The sequence below is a fragment of the Pteropus alecto genome, unplaced genomic scaffold, assembly GCF_000325575.1.
Source record: "Pteropus alecto unplaced genomic scaffold, ASM32557v1 scaffold7, whole genome shotgun sequence".
Taxonomy (NCBI): domain Eukaryota; kingdom Metazoa; phylum Chordata; class Mammalia; order Chiroptera; family Pteropodidae; genus Pteropus; species Pteropus alecto.
Genome location: NW_006494614.1, coordinates 348,516 through 365,748, shown reverse-complemented (window position 1 = coordinate 365,748; position 17,233 = coordinate 348,516). Strand labels below are relative to the sequence as shown.

At 32.4% G+C, this 17,233-nt stretch overlaps 1 protein-coding gene and 1 pseudogene across 3 annotated transcripts in view; one reads left to right on the top strand and one right to left on the bottom strand.

Moving 5' to 3' along the window:
* Positions 1-17,233, top strand: part of LOC102896341 (glutamate receptor ionotropic, kainate 2) — a 551,413-nt gene that overhangs the window by 287,892 nt on the left and 246,288 nt on the right. The gene's annotated exons all lie outside the window — the stretch shown is intronic.
* On the bottom strand, positions 5,351-5,469 carry LOC112474998 (annotated as a pseudogene).

Here is a 17,233-nt window from a genome sequence, read left to right as displayed (position 1 = left end):
GACATACATATATATATGAGATAGCTTAATTTATTGAGTCAATAGAATTTCAAAAAATAATCTAAGGATTAATAATGCTATTTTGTAATAACAATATAGACACTAATGTTGGTAGATACATCATTCACTACTATTTGAGTTGTTTAAATTGTATCTGGATACTAATTAAATTCAGATGAAAATAGGGAGAAAGACCATCTCTGTGGTTTTTTAAGGCCACAGTGAATGAAACAGAGAAACCGCAATAGAGGATTTATCTTTGGATATTATTAGACAACAATTATATCTTACTTTGTTCTGTGGCTGGCAAGCCACGTGCTATAGAGGCCAGCAGCCAGGAGGATTTCAAATACTGCCAAGTCAGAAAGAGATACCAGCCAAAGGGACCTGGCTGGCATTGCAATTGCTAGAGTTTCTCCTGAAAATGTTAATATTTTAGGCAAAAATAAACAAAATGATGTTCCCACAGTACTTACCATATAAAACCAGAACGAATCCTGGTTAGGTTAATGTAAGTTACAGGACTATATGAAAATGAAAGTAAATAACTGAAAAACATGCATTCAGGCAAAATAAATGAATACTTTGGAGTTAGCTATTTCTTATTCTAGAAGTTGTTAGAAATAAATGGACTAAGATGTATTATCTCTTAGGTAATGTCATAGGATACAGTCATAATTTAGTTCTGCCATTCCTCTGATCCATTTAGCACAAAGAAGATAATTAAATAAAAATTATTTAGTAATTACAAAATTTGTATTCTGGGAATTAACCATCATTGTTCATTTAAAGGATGAATTAATGTTAGGAAATTCTTTTACAAAGGACTATAAATATGTTAATTGAACTATAAGAAATTGCCATTGTTTTAAGTTGAAAATGGTTGGTATCTATAATTTCATATGTTTCAACCTAAATAGTTTTGGTAATTATTTACATCATAAATAGTTACATAAATTTCTCCCTTTTCACCAGCTATGAGTTCTGTTAGAGCAGGATTACTGATACATGTATCCTTAGAATATATCAAAGTACCTGAAACCAGTAAGTGCTAAAAAAAATGTTGATTCGAAGTTATTAGTTGAATAAAAACATGAGACCATTCTCCAGTTGAATCATCTCCAGCATTTTGATTTGGCTATGACTCAAAATATATGTATGTTTATTTAGTTATGAATTATATTCTAATTCATTTCAATATTATGTACATCATAAAGCAAATACATGTATTGAAATTTTTAAAGGATTTTTTTAGGTCTAGGAGGAGGACTTTGACTTAGAAAAACTCCCAAATTTTAGTCTAAAATATTGCATTGGTTGCTTGAAAAGGAACCAATGTTTATTAAATGCCTGGAATAAGAAAGATAAATTTATTTACTTACTTTATACACTACAAAAGAAGTGTTGTTTCTGCTAAACAAATTTCAAAGCAGAGTCTCTGAGAAGTTGGATACAGAGCCTCACTTAAATCTGTTCCGATGATGCAGCCTAACGTGGCTTCCCTTAACTGAGGCTAATGATACTATTCCTTCATAGTAGTCTATCAATGAGGGTTTAAAAATAAAGTTATTTTGTATATTTAAGCATATTATATGATCAGTAGGAAGAAAAGTGGTCTTCCCTTTGATATGAATAAGCAGGACTCCTTAATGAAGGCAATTGTTCAGGATATATTCATTTCTTGGTTTTCTTTCTATATCGATGGCAATGGTAACACAGACAGTATTGCTTATTAGACACTTGTATGTGCCAGCCTCTATGATAAATGTTTTACTTAAAATTACCTCATTTAACCCATACTTTCCTGGTTGTTGAATTTTTTTTTTACCATTTTGCAGTTATATATACTTAGGCTTAGAGAGATTAAGTTGGTTAAGGTCACACAGTAGGTAAGTGGCAGGGTTGAGATTTGAACATAAATTTCTTAGAATTCAAAGCTTGTACTCTGTAATCACAATAAATACTGCTACCCTTCTCATAAGAACCAGATTTTCTGATGTGTACGTCATGCTTTCTTTTTTTTACCTAACTCACAGAAGCTCAGATAAATGTGTTTGAAAACCGCTAAATCATATTTATTGGAAACAGGATAGAAAATAAAAGTATCAGACCTGGTAGCAGAATCCTTTCTCCTCTCATTGGCATAACCAATATTTCTTCCATTGGTACTGATTAATAGCACACAAAGCGCATGGCTATTGCACATATCTTTAGCAGCAACTACAGTAACAAGATTCATCAATGTCTCAATGCTATGGCAGGAAAAAGCATTGAGGACAAAGGATGCCATTGTTTTTCAGTAGTTCCAAGCATCTTATTTTTGGGTAGTTAGCAGCTGAATGGTCAGAGGGAAAGAAATCTCATAACTATTGTTGTAGGGCATATGATTGGTAGAAGAATGGTAGACTTCCATGCTCTCTTTCACACAGGCCCACTGGCTATTCCTTTAACTGCTTTTTCATTCACTTTTCATGCCTTTTCTAGGCTAAATAGGGCAAGTGATTCAAGACTATTTTTCCAAAAGGATACTTTCATTTAATTTCAAATTTTTCAAGTTCACTTAGCATTGTGAAATATTGTGGTACAGTTCAAAGAATACTGGATTTGGAAGCAAAACATGGAGATTCTCTTCTACCATGTACTCACTATAAATCCCTAAGGTTACTTCTATTTTCTAAACTTTTTGTTCCTTTCTTTTCCCTTTTCCTTTTTATTATAGTAAATTTAAATTATGTACAAAAGGAGACAGAATAATAATAGCAAACCTTTATGTACTTTAACTAGCCTCAAAAATTATCAGCTTGCTATGCCATTTTATTTTATCTTTATCCACTCCTACTTCACCTTCTATGTTATGTCATAGTAAATCCTATATATTACATCATTTTGTTTGGATATATTAAATTATGTATTACTAAAGAAGGACTCTTTCAATAACACATATAACCAAAATAACAGTATAGTACATAAAATTAACTAATAATTCTTTAACATTGTCAAAATGTTCCAATTTCCAATAGACTCATATATATCACTTTTTTTTTACAGTTGAAAATTCAGAACTGGGATTCAAATGAGAACCATTCATTACAATAGGCTGACATTATTCTACTGTCTAGATTTTGCTGATGGCTTCCCGATGATAATCTTTAACATATTGATCTGTCCTCTCTATTCTCTGTAAATTGGTTGTTGGTTCTAAAGACTTAATCACAATAAGGTTGGATTATTTGTTTGTTGATTGGTTGTTTTTTGGGGGGTAAAACTACTTTATAGATGGTATTGTGTTCTTCCATCAGAAGACACTTAATGTTTGCCTGTCTCTTGTGGTTTTAGCAACCAATAATGTTCAATGCCAAGATTCATTAATTCAAAGGAGGCAAATGAAGAGATTCTATTTCTCTCATTTCTTCATTTGTTAACTGGAATACTTCTAAAAGAAATATCTTTCCTACTTGCTATTTGTTTTCCCAGTCATATAATTTTATGTACCAAAAAAAAAAAAAAAGAAAAGCTTAATTATTTCCCATTACCTACCAGTTTCTAAATTAATAGTTGGCTCATTATCATTTGTTGACACTGATAATTTTTTGTATTATCACTATAATTAAATATGTTTTTATGTTTAAATCCATTTCAGTTATTATTCTCAATTTTCAAGTTATTCTATTGTGAATCTTTTCAAGAGAGCTTCTAAATAATTTTTACTCAGACCTGTTTCTCAATGATAGCATCCTTAATTAAGCATTAACAAGATTTTTCAGGCCTATTTTGTATATTATTTTGCCCCAGGCCTAGAATCAGCAGTTTATCCAGGAGCCTGGTTTCTTTTAGTGAGAAATGGTATATCAAGACTATAGAATGGACACTGAGGGTACTCATTGCTATTGAGTTGGTCATTGTTTCTAGGTCTTAATAATAGAAATAGATGGGAAATATTTATTTTATTTTTAATTATAAGATAAAACACATCATGAGTTTATTTTGTTAGTCAAATTTAGTACTATAGGATTTTAGTTTATTCTCTTCTATTTTATATCTATTATCTCCTTTCTCTAATAGTGAGAATCCAGTTCCTCAATGATATCAGAAATGATAGACTATTAGAATGTTAGAAAAGTAAGGCATTTGCCTTATCCAACATACACACATATTAATCTCAGAATACCAACATCAACACTAACATATGAAATGCTAATAAATATGAAGGATAATATTGTATATGTACAAGTATTCTATAAATCCAAATATTTGTATAAAGCTGTTTTTATATATAATCACACACACACTTTGGAAGTAGTTCTATTAGTCTCCAAAGGGGGAAATTGTTAGATATGATATATAGACTGACACAGATATTAGAAAGTAAACTTTTCATTGTAAAATTGCATTTTAAATCAGCATAGAAAATAATAAGGCTATTGTTGTTATTCTGCATCCAAAACTCTTTGTTATGATTTTTCTATGAGCATTATAATATTTCAAAAGATGCAAGAGCATTTTAAGGGAAGAAAACTATTTTTTTCCCCTAAGATCTAGAATTTAAATTCACAGAAGAATCTGGTATGTTCTTTACATGGAGTTACTGAAGGTTAAAATTCTTTTTAGAGAAAACGAACTTGCTATACAATCATGAGCACAATCCATGAAAGACATGTAAGATAAGTATTTGTTTTTAGATATATTTTAGAACACTCAGCTTCTTTCTATGTATTCACTTTTAAAAGACTCTAACTATTAAAAATTAATGATCGATTAGGTTTTTTGTATTAATATGACAAAGAGAACTAAATAGAAGGATTAGACTTTTGAAAATTTGTGGCTTGTATTTCTACCTCATGATAGTTAATAGTTTTCTGATATATTAATGGGATGTTGCTGACGTTTTCTACTATATAAAGTTATATAGAATATTGAAAATATAGAATACATTGTAGTAATAGTACAAATAAAATCAGTTGAAAAAGTCTTATGGTACTGTATGTAATATTTTTACTTTTTTACTCTTACAATTCTATTTTAGTCATATTTTTTGAAACATTCTATATTATAATTCAGCATATATTGCTAACGTAATTATATAGCTATGTTTTTGAGAATTTTATTCAAATTGTGCTATATAGGATTCTATAATATTATAACCTGAGTACATAAATATATATAAATAAAATAAAAAATTCAAATTACTAAAATTTTGTTAATTATAACTATTAATTTTTAGGAATGTTCTTCATAGTACCTTTTAAAGTCTTTTCTTTTCTTTTCTTTTTGTTAAGCGAGGCAATCCTTGGTTGACCTCAAAGATTGCAAGTACCTTGTCAGCTTACAATCACTTATTTTTTATTTTTTATGCCTACAGCACCTGGTCTTCCTAGGTGGTCTCCCATCCAAGTACTAACCAGGACCAACACTGCTTAGCTTCCGAGATAAGACAGGATTGGGCTTGCTCAGGATGGCATGGCTATAGACCAAAGTCTTAATTATTATGTTTGCTTTTATAAATTAAAGTCATCAAATATTATTAGAAATTATTTGAGTTGAGTTATGGAATGAAGTATAATGATGTTACTTTTGCTAAATAAAAATAGAAGATATCAAATTAGCAGTTGATAGAGAAAAATGTTACATTTTCTCTTCTCTATATAGATTACTCCTTCTTCTATAAGTATACGATCTTGATAATAGAAAGTTTATGTTGGTGAAGTGACTAATTTATCTTCCTCCAATGTGTATTTTTAGAATCTTTTTATAATTTGAGATTTAGGTAAAGATATTCATATAATCTAATTAGTTTATACAAAAATTTAACAATAATCCCACCTCAAAAGCTTACGTTAATTTGTATCAAAGTAATTTCCTTTTGAAAAATGAATAGCTGCGTAAATTAAGTTTTATATGTAATCAGTTATCCAATCTCGAATTTGCTTGAGAAAACAAAGATACTGTGGTATAGAAGACAGTACAGTGGATTATGATACAGGGTCTAGGTTCTACTTCTGATTCTCTGGCTCACTTAGCACTCTGACCTGGGGCCTTTTAATAAGCTATTGAACATTTAGTGGCACTTACCATGCATCAGACCTGTGATACCCAACCTGTGATGTAAAGGTAAACAAAGGATCCATAATCCTCCTCACAACCCTCAAAGTCTCTTGAAGGAAACAGGTAAATGTATAGTTCATCTCCGTACAATGTGATAAGTGCTGTGAAAAGGATGGACAGGGTTCCAGGTGAACACATAGCAGAGGTTCCTAGTCTACATCTTGAGTAGTTAGGTTATGCTAATTAGGAATTGGACTGTGGGAAATAAGGACAAATGATCTACGTAGTAGGAACAGCATGTGCAAAGAAGTAAGATGATGTGGGTCCTGTGAGGAAGTGAAACATTCAATATGACTGGATCATGAAAATCAAGGAGATAGGGATAGCGGGATGTAGAAAGGACCAGATGAAAGGAGGCTAGACTATGAAGGACCTTATAAGCCACATGGAGGACTATGGACTTGATTCTGTCAGCAATGAGGTACTACTAAAGAGTTTTATAATTCACTCAGGCTTAAATGTAGAGAGAACAAATCAGTACCAGAAGCCAGGGATAAGACAGGAAAACCTGCCATTTAAACTCATTGTCCCTCATGACAGGGTTAGTGTAAATCATCTCTAAAAGCACTCCTAACATTATATGAATCTAAAATTTCTTCTAGCCTATATGCTAGAGAGTTTTCAACCTTTTTACCCATGGAGACATGAGAGGAAACTAGTTTTATTTTCCAGATAAACTAGATGTTATCTGTCCTAGCTTGTTAGATAGATCAGAAATCATACTACACACTATTAAAAACCTAATTTGAAAGTGTTATCTAACGGGTGTGTGTGACAGATTTTCAGTCATTTGGAGCAGGGCAGTATCAGATGCCAGCATGATAATAACATTAATAAAATATGGCAAAATAATAGCTAAATATTGTGAAATATTTTTTTTCTCTTCTAGATATGTCTAAAGGTATACCAAGCCTATTGGCAAAACTGATTTATAAAGTGCATTTCATCTTAGGAAAGCAATTTATGAAACATTATTATAATGGAAATTGTATTTTTTTCAATTAGTTGTTGAACATGAAGTCTTTAACTCTTGGGGGAAAAAGTTTATCAGGAATGGTTTCTATTTAGAGAGGGCATATAGGCACTTCATTTGGAAGGTTTTATTCTAGAGGAGTTTTATGAGAGATATAAAGCTCCCTCCCTCCAGGTTTTGTGTTCCTTAATAACATCTGAGGCCAACGTGATGCCATTCCTTGTTAGTGATGCTGCTGCACGGTTCAGACAAGACTAGTGGAAGGGGTAAGTTTCCTCAAGGGAATAGTTAGAAAATTAATTAAATGGAGGGAGGCACTGGGATATTTAGAAAACAAATTAGAGTCATGACCAAACACAGTCAAGAACAAAAAGAGCAATAAGCACTATGGGACAATCGAGTTTGCCGCGTGGCCTTTCTGTCACTGTCCTAAAAGAAACAGGGATGATAATTTTTCTTAAGAAAACAAATTTCCTCTTCCTATAATAATGTATATTAATAAATGCTTACATTTATAAAGTTTAAGGATTTTATTCCAACTCTGTTTAGAAGAGACATTCTCTCCTAAAAGCTTCATGCCATCATGAAATTCAGAGGCTGTTCCGACATCATTTGGAAGGTTGTTATAGACTCTTAATGAAGAGCAGGTTTGTGAGGTCATGGTATAAAAATAAATGTTTAGTCCCTCTTTGAAAACAATTTCATTAGATGGCCAACATTTGAATTAAAAAAGTTGTCTCGTTTTTCAGTCATGAGTTAGTTGAACATACCAGAGTGATAGAACTTATTAGGCAAGACAAGTAAAGCTTAATATGTGTATTAGTTTAAAATACAGTTAACTTGTCCATCAGTCGCTATTCATGAATTTGCCCGATTTTCATGAAGTTTGGTCAACAAATTGACATTAATTTTTGCTATTGCACTTACTAAGGATTTAGTCCTCATAGTTCTTAAATGAAATGGATGTTCTTAAAGACAAAGATATCTTTAACTTTGAAGAGTGACTTCCTGAAATCTTGCAAATAATGACTTGCTAAGAACTATTGGCTGATGTAAAAGTTCCAGAGAATATTGGTTTAAATAGCTGATGGGACATATAGGTTTATCAGGAAAAGAGGAAAGAAAACATTTGCCCAGTTATTGATGTCATGTTGCTGAATTATCATGCTTTTGCAGCCTTTGATTCAATGTCTGTTAAAACCCTTTGTTACACTGTAAGAAGAAATATATTTTTAAACAGGGGAACTGAGGTTTAGGATACCATTTTCTGAGTAAATCAATAAATATTTATATAATATATAACATGTGTTCTGGGGGAAATACAAAAATTCAAAAAAGTTTAGTTCTGGAATATACAATATAGTAAGTAGGGAAAATCACAAATATCTTAAATTACTAAAGTGTAAACAGTAAATAAAAATCAGATAACTCTTCCATTACACATAGTGATTATAATGATAGCTTAGTTTTCTTGAGTATGTAATCCAGTGAAGCACGTTAATGCATTATTTCACTTAAATTTTCAAACTGGTACTGAATTTAACTTATTTTCCTAAAGTCCAGTTCAGGTAAATACAATTGTCATTCCTATTTCATATGTTAGTACACTGGAGTTCTGTGGGGCTGAGTAAATTGCCTAAGGTCATGTAGTTTAAGATTCAAACAATGAAGCTTATTTTTCCTCCTGTCTCACAATCTGAGTTCCCAAAGACTCTCTTTTGTATGTCTAGGCATGAATTTTAGAGTTTCTGCATTAATAGAATTGAGATTCTTCCTAGGAGTTTGGAAAGGCAATTCCAGTGATCCGTGGATAAAAAAGAACATTTTCATGCATTTTCTTTTCTAAATGCATCTTCTTTAAAAGTTTTGTTTCCTTTACTCATGCAACTCTATATAGTTAGTAGACTTTTGTTTATTATTGACATCTGAATTATACATGCTAGTTTCGTTCCTGGCATTAAGAGGTAAACACATTGTGTAAGTGTAAAAAATAATTAAACTTCAGTTGCTTGCAAAAAGTGTACTGTATAAGTAATATACGGTACATTATATTTCAATAACTATGTTGTTTTAACTAAGTCAGAGCTTGTGATGTGGGGATTATTATTCATTTGATGTATTATCCTCTTTAAATTATAGTTTATGTAGTTCAAGGCATATGTAGATTATTAAGTGCACATTGTTTATAGTTAAATGACTTGCTGATGTTCATGCATTGCTCCCTGTTGGAAAACACTCCAATGGTGAAAACAAAATCTCTGCTGTTTGTTTAATTGTGCCCTAGGGTGGAGATGGGAATGTATCTAGGAGTGAGAGAACACCAGCTTTAATAAGCATACAATGCAATTTAACAGTTCATAAAACAGTAAAATTTAATCCTAGACTGAGAGATTTATTAAATTTCACTCAGCAAAATGGAGTATGGGATATGTGAGCAAGTGAGAATTAAGTGAAATGATTTCAGGGTAATAGATTTTATTACCTGATAAAGTAGGGGAATCATTCTTTTTTCAAGCAATTTTTTCTTTATTCATTCTTTGGAAATAATCGCCTTACATAGGAAAGCTTTTTTTTTTTTTTTTTTCTTCAAACAAAATAAGTTAGGAACAACTAAAAGCTTTTGCTTAACTTCACTTGTTTAATTTTAAGAGCGAAACTATCCCACTGAAGTCTTGTGGCTGAAATATTTTGAACTGTAAATTATTTTGTATTAAAAGAGAATTAATCAATTTTCTTTTTAAAAATCCACTTACAGTGCCGCCACACTAAATGATGTTTGACAACACCGCAGTTTCAGATGGTTTCATTTTTGCATCTCAAGTTATATATTAAAAAAATTCTTATGCATATTCCCTGCAAGTATAATGATCAAGTCTATTGAAGCTTTGTCATAAATGGACATTTTATTTTTTTAACTTATTTTTTCCTACCTGTCATATTACTTAAAGAAGGTTTAAATAATATAAACATGCTATTAAAGAGTTACCATTTGTTACAAGCAAGAAAAGTGGCTACTGAAGTAATACTTATGAATGCATTTGTGTCTTTCCACAATGCCAGATTTATTGAGGGGAACCTTCTCAGATAAACCTGATCAGTTAAACCAGGTTAACACACAACACACAGAGTGGGCAAGGTACAGAGTCTTACATGACAGAGCGATGGGATGAAAGTCCTTAGCGTCTCCAAAGCCAGCTCTGTTGACTGGTGGTTTGGAGACCGGCACGTTGGTCCCAAGCCAGTGGCTACCACTGGTCAGAAGGTCAGAGTCTTTGGCTCTAGTGCACCTGTCCATGATGTTCTCAGTTTAATCTTGAACATCTATCTAAGGTGTTCAGCTTATATAGACCTTGCAAGGTAGGATCCTGATGCTTATTGACCCTGCAGGTGGGGGCCGACGTTTTCGTGGTTACATCCTAAGGGTGTTGAGGTTGCATCCTAAAGGTGTTCCCCTTATGTGCAAGTTTCATTACTGTCATGGCTTCCATGGAAAGTCCTAAAAGTTCTTTATGCCCTATATACCACTGTAAGACTGAAAAACATTTTTTATGATTAAAACCACTCCAAAGCTTGACATCTCTTGATTTCTATAACAAAAGCAGCAAAGGACTATGTAGAGATACAACCATTTTTTACACACATTGTGCCATTTTTGCCTCAATAAGCCCTGGGCAGTAAGGAGGGCAGGTATTATTGCCCCTATTTTATAGCTGTGAAAAGGGAAGTTTGGAGAGGTTGCGTTTTACCAGAGGAAACGTGGCTATTAAGTGCAGAACACATTTGATCCTGGTTGTTTGAGTTCAAGTTATCAAAATACCATTAAGGTCATTTGCTGTATATTAAACAGCAACATTTAATATCATTAGTTTTTGAGGATTTAAAGAATTTTACTGGAGTCATTTGTAATTTTTAAAAAATTGTAATTCTAAAGCTAATTTATTTTATTAGAATAAAGTCTGTCTTTTAATGACCACTAGCTAGATAGCTGCAGTACTTTATTTTTTAAACAAAATATATTTTAAATTGTTTAACATCCTTGAGTGATGAAAATTTGTGAATGTTTTCATAGGCTACTTCAATATGACTTTAACAGTATTTAATTAAATGAGTGAGCTGTTAAAATTAAAAACATATGTAACAAGGTTAACACAAACTAAGCCTCTTGTGCTATATATCATTTTATTTTGTGCTTTTTTTGCTTAGCAAGTTCAATTTTTGAGAAAGTTAATAGTAACAAAATTTTTTTTTATCACTTTGACAGTTATCTTTTGTATCGTCTGTATAGTATTTGTCTCATATGAGATACTTAATACATGATAAACAATAATGTGAATCAAGTGTCAGCTGTTGATGGATGATGTGAAGTTTCAGTTGTACTTTAGTAGTAAACCTTAACAACACTGTTCAAAGACAGTTAAATGCCCCCAAGAACTCAAATTTTGAGTGTCCTCTTTTAACTCCATTTAGAGAGATCATAGCACTCAGCCAGGGGAAGAGTGCTGGTCGTATAGTCTTTTCAAGTACACCTGTATGCAGAGGTCACCCCTAGGATCAGCAACATTGTATTCCATGGCTACAAACAGAAAGAGCAATTGTGGGGTGGACTATTTAGTTATGTTAGTGCAGATGATTTATAAAGGGGAGGAAAGAAAAGCAGTAACATTTATATCTGTGTAATTCTGATGATTTCATCTGCCACTCTCTCTCTTTCTCTCTTCTTTTTTTTTAAAAGCAGCAATCTAGGTTAAAACAGGTTCCCTGAAGACAAATATAACTGACCTATTAGAAAATGGATGAGGAAGCAAACTTTTGTAATTGTGATCCTTTCATTTTGCAGACGGTTCTTGATAGTATACATGCTCTATCCCTGTTGGCTATGCTTATATTTCCCAATTATTCTGAAATATTCCTTTCTTAACTATAATATCAGCAAAACTCCATACTTGTAGCACAACCACATCTTATAAAATCATTCACTAGAATATGACCTTAAGAGCTTTTGCCTTTCCTCAAACTTATAGTAAAAACTTTTCTGGCCAGGATATTTCAGGTCTCTATTTTTAACAAAACCAGATACAAAGGTTTTATCTAATCACGTCTTACCATGGTGTTCCCATTTCTTTTGGTAATTAGGTGCTTCCTAATCTTCTTTGGAATGAGAAGGGATGATTTTGGTTCATATTTGCCTCTGCATCTGGGTACTCAGGGTGACAAGACCAGCATTTCCCTCTTCTAGTTTGATATATGACTTAGCCTAAATGATGTCATCACATACATGACTTGACAAGGTTTGAAGTTTGCCCAAATTTGGGATGCTAATTACAGCTTTCTTGCCCAGTTAATATTCACCTAAAAAGTAGATATGCCATATGGGTCAGTTTTAGTTAATCTCAAAGCAAACTAAAGTCATCATCAAAGTGAAATGTCTTCAATAGATTCTGCTCTCCTTATTTGTGTAATCGTTTGGCTGAGAAACTTCCTTATAACTGGATCATCAGACATAATGAGCTTGCTTTTAACTGTGCATCTCCTAGAGTCAGCCTGCTGGCCTCAGCAGCAGACACAGATCACAGGGCTGTCTACAAGAGGCTGCAGTGCCAGGACAAATCATGCTGGGCGTTCCATGGAGAGGCTCATGCACAAATGAAATAATGTTTCAAACAACATCAAGGCCATCCTCCAGAGGAACAAGTAATGACAAAAGGGCAATGTACAGATCGAGAGCCTTGGCAGAAAATCAAAGGGGCTGTCCCTACTGCTTTGATTCGGTGACAGTGTGGTAAGAACATTGGAGTCACAGGATTTGTTTTTAACGACTGAACGATCCCTCTACCACCAAAGCTCTGGGTTAGTGTAATTGTCCTAATTCACTCAATCCTAAAAACAACTCTGATTTGGAGATTTCTAGAAATGAAATATGAAAATAGAATTATTTAGTTGCTGTCTGTTATTTGGTCACTTACTGTCAGTTATCTGGTTAAACAGCTTAAATTACTAGCTCTTTGGATATATTATGAATGTTTATACAGAGATAAACATTTCTTTTTTTTCTTAATATAAAAAAGTTAAAAATAAGTTACTATCTTATAATCATGTTCAATTTATTCAACCAGTCAAAATCATCTCTATTTTCTACTTAAATCAATCTCCTTTTGATGGTGCCATATTTCCTGCTTCCTTTAATTCTAAAGTAAATGGTGGAGGGAGGATTATTTTCCTTGTTCCCTTGAGGTTTAAGAAATTTGACCAGATGAAATAGTTTTAAGTTTTTATGGAAAATAACATATTCTTGTTCGATTCATTTAAACCTGATTGAAACTAAAAGATAAAGGTTGTTTCCAGGACTCGTTTCATGGGTGTGTGACTTGTGTAGTAACATAGGGCCCCATGCTTGTTTGAACCCCATTTTGTAATTCTTAATATTTGAACACAGAACACATATTTTTATTTTTCACTGGGCTCTGATTGCTGCTAGTATTTTAGTAGAATCATCGTTTACATCGTTTAACTAAATCTAAGAGCAAAATAACATGAACTTTTGTCTGATTTGACAGAGCAGAGATAGACATTTCCTTTAAGAAAGGTCAACCGAAATTCGGAAAATTACAAAAAGTTTAATTTCTGTGCCTTGGCTTCCCTGACACCACTATCTTCTGCTTCTCTCTATTTACTTTATCCCTCTCACACTCATCTTTATCAGTCCTTCTGTGTCTCTCTCATTCTACCCTTACTCTTAGGTGTCATTTGCTCCTGTGCTTCAATCCTGCTCCATAAACTGATGATTTTCAAATGTGCATCCCAACCCACACCTGTCTGCTGAGACATGAACTCATATATTGAACCCGTATACCAGACACTCAAATTTATCATCTTCCAACCTGAAGCAGATTGTCTCCTGATGGAGATACAGCAACAGATAAAGTCTCTGTACCCATAGGGTTAATGTTCTAAAGAAGGGGAGATTATCATACTTTGTGTGTTTGCGTGTAGTCAAATAGTGATAAGTGCTCTGAAAAAAGTAGGCAAGATAAGAGAATACAGAGTGATTGGGAGGGCATATTTTTGATAGCATTTGTCTACATTATTTTATTTCACTATCAAGACCATCTACCCATCTACCCATCTCTTCATATCTCCAATAATCAATCAATGATCAAGCCTACTTCTAAATATTTCTGGAATTCACCTATTTTTATCTCTGTCCTTAACATGCTCAAATAAACTACTGTCATCATCATCACTCACTGGAATTATTTTAACAAGACTTCTGAAGATTCCCTTGTCTCTAGTTTTGTACCAAAGCACAAAAGTCATTCTTCGCATTCACAGGGAGTTGTCCTTCCTGAAAGTGGATCTGAGCATATCTCTCCCCTGTAAACACTTTAATGGCATCTCCTTATCCCACAGATAAAATCTACATTTGTGGGCATGGTTGACAAAATCCCCAATTTTCTGATTTTTGCCAGCTCCTCTTGAGTCATTATCACTGCAAAACCACAACCTCACTGGTGCTTCAGTTATGGGGAACTTTCTTCAGCTCCTCAAAATCATTTCTCTCTCTCTCATTCCTGAGCTACCACACATCTTTCTCCTTTTTCACCTCTTATACTTCTTTAGTGTCACCATTACTTTATTTTTCTTGAAAGCCTGTCTGAGTAATCCAAATTAAATTAAGGTGCTTGGTATATGCTTGCTATGGCACCTTGTCCCCTATTTCAATTTTAGCTCATAGCATACTTTATTTCTACTGCATTTTCAGTTGCCTACATTTCACTGGGTAATAAAGTCCATAAAGACAGGCAACATATATCTATCTAGTTTATATTTATGTCTCTAGTATTAGCACAGAGCCTAGCGCAGGGCAGCTGATTGCAGAATGCATGTGTACTATTTTGCTGTGTCTCTCTCTGATTTCTTTCTGAATCTAAATGGTATTATGTATGTATTATTGCCTTTTATGTAAATACAAATGCTGACTGTAATTGGGCACATCATATTGGGTCTTTAATAGTTGGAATTTTTTATAGGAAGAATAGCAGAGTGATTTATTTATTTTGGATTATGTTCCTGTTTAGAGAGTACATTTACTTCCTCTTTTGCAGAAGCTGTCTCAGCTAGTCTTGAAGTTTATCTGCCTAACTCAGAGGTAGAGGCCAGATATAGTATGACCTAGAGAAGGCACATGAAAACAGAGGCAAGATATTTTTCCTTCAGGAATTGTTTCTTTAAGAAAATCAATCCATGTCTCTCCTTCTTCATGAAGCAGAAATTAATCCTGTAACCTGTTCCTGAAATTCTATAAAAATGGCTACCACAGCCTTTAAATGAGATTAATCTGGATGCATGAGATAAAAACGACTCTTTATTTGGAAATTAGAAATGTGTCAAATTTGGGTATTCCTATACATTTACTGATATCTAGTTTCTCCAAAAAATTGTTATGAGTCATTTTTATTAAATCTTTTTTTTCTTTTATGCATCACAAAGAAAGGCTAAATTTCAAAATACTGTATGCAAATTTAACCCTTTAAAATTTAAATTAAACAATCAAAAAAACAACATTTTAAACTTCATTTACTTTGCAAAATGCATTGATTAGAATAAGGAGCCAAATACCAATTTAAAACATTTTTTAATATGAAGAGATTCTTTGTTTAAGAAATTATAAACAGAGGCTGGCATCATTGAAACATTCGCCTGAAAAACTTCATGCACTTATTCTTCTTACAATAAGTGCTCAGTGACTTGGAGATTTGCTTTTAGAGCAATCTGAGAAAGTCAATCTTAATACTTAGTATTTTTTTTTAAGTGAAGTAACCATAATAGTAATTATATATTTCTAATAATTACTATTGAATATTTTTTCTAAATCTTATGGTAACTGATTTGATATCATTTAGGATATCAAAATGATATCCTAAGCAGTTCCTGAAATATTTGCAATTTCCCTGGAAATCATGTTTGACATAAGTAATAACATTTAGAATTTCCATGGCATTCAATGGGAGAATAAGATATGCTATGTTTACCTCATTCTTTTTTTCTTTTATAATAAGGTTGGATATAAAAAAATATATAAAACCACTGTTTCAAAATATCTAGTTTTGACATGTAATTGTCCAACTGTGTTTTAGGTAAATAAAGTATATCTTTATAACCAAAAGACTTCTGGGCGTGTCATCCTCTAGAACTGAGCTGCCTGCTATTGACTCTGCTCAAGTCAGGGGAAAAATGCACATTAGTGCTTTTCCAAATGGGCCCCATTCTTAGCACTGCTATAATTTTATTTAATAGCTTGGAGCCTCATTTGCAAGAAGCAGATACTATGTTAATTAACAGAACAATGCTTGTAGAAAAGCTTTAAGATATTACTTGATTAATCACTTATTCCTTTCGATGCCTGTATTTAGAAAATATATATATATATTTTTGTTCCCTGATGCAGCAGATGGCCTGGTTGGTTGTAGTTGTCCAAAAGAGACTGTTTTTAGACTGATACGGCATCTTAATAGTTCTTTTTATCTCATCTGGCAATCTTGGGGCCTAATCTTATTTCTGGTGTTTACTTATAAGTAGATGGAAAATGTGTAGTTTAACTTCAGGGAAATCAGAAGTGGCTCAAGTAAACAGTGAATATTATATAGAATTCAGAAGAAACAATTGCTACTTTTCCTTAGAAATTTTAATCTGCTCTTGGTCCATTAATTGTGTTTATAGGTACAGTGCTTGTGATTCTTAAATATTGAGCATGAGTAAAATTGTACTTTATTTGTTTTTTTAAGTTTTTAAAGTTTTATGCCAAATGGTATAACTTTAATACTTTTTTCTACCTAAGAGAGTATTGTTCTCATACAATATAGAAATATAAAGAACAAAAGTGAACTTTTCTATAATCCCATTATAATTGTGACATTTTGGATTTATTATAATTTGTTTTTATGTATCTATGAAAATAGACAGATATAGATATATTTAAATTAATGTGAGGAGTATAAGCTACATTCTGTTTTATACCTATACCATGTATATATTATGAATATTTATAATTAAAATTTATTCAGTTGTTAAAAATAGTGAGGTAGGTTTATTAATACTATCTTGGAAAAGTATAGTTGTTTTTTCTTGAAAGCAAATTGTGATACATCGCACTTTTGATTA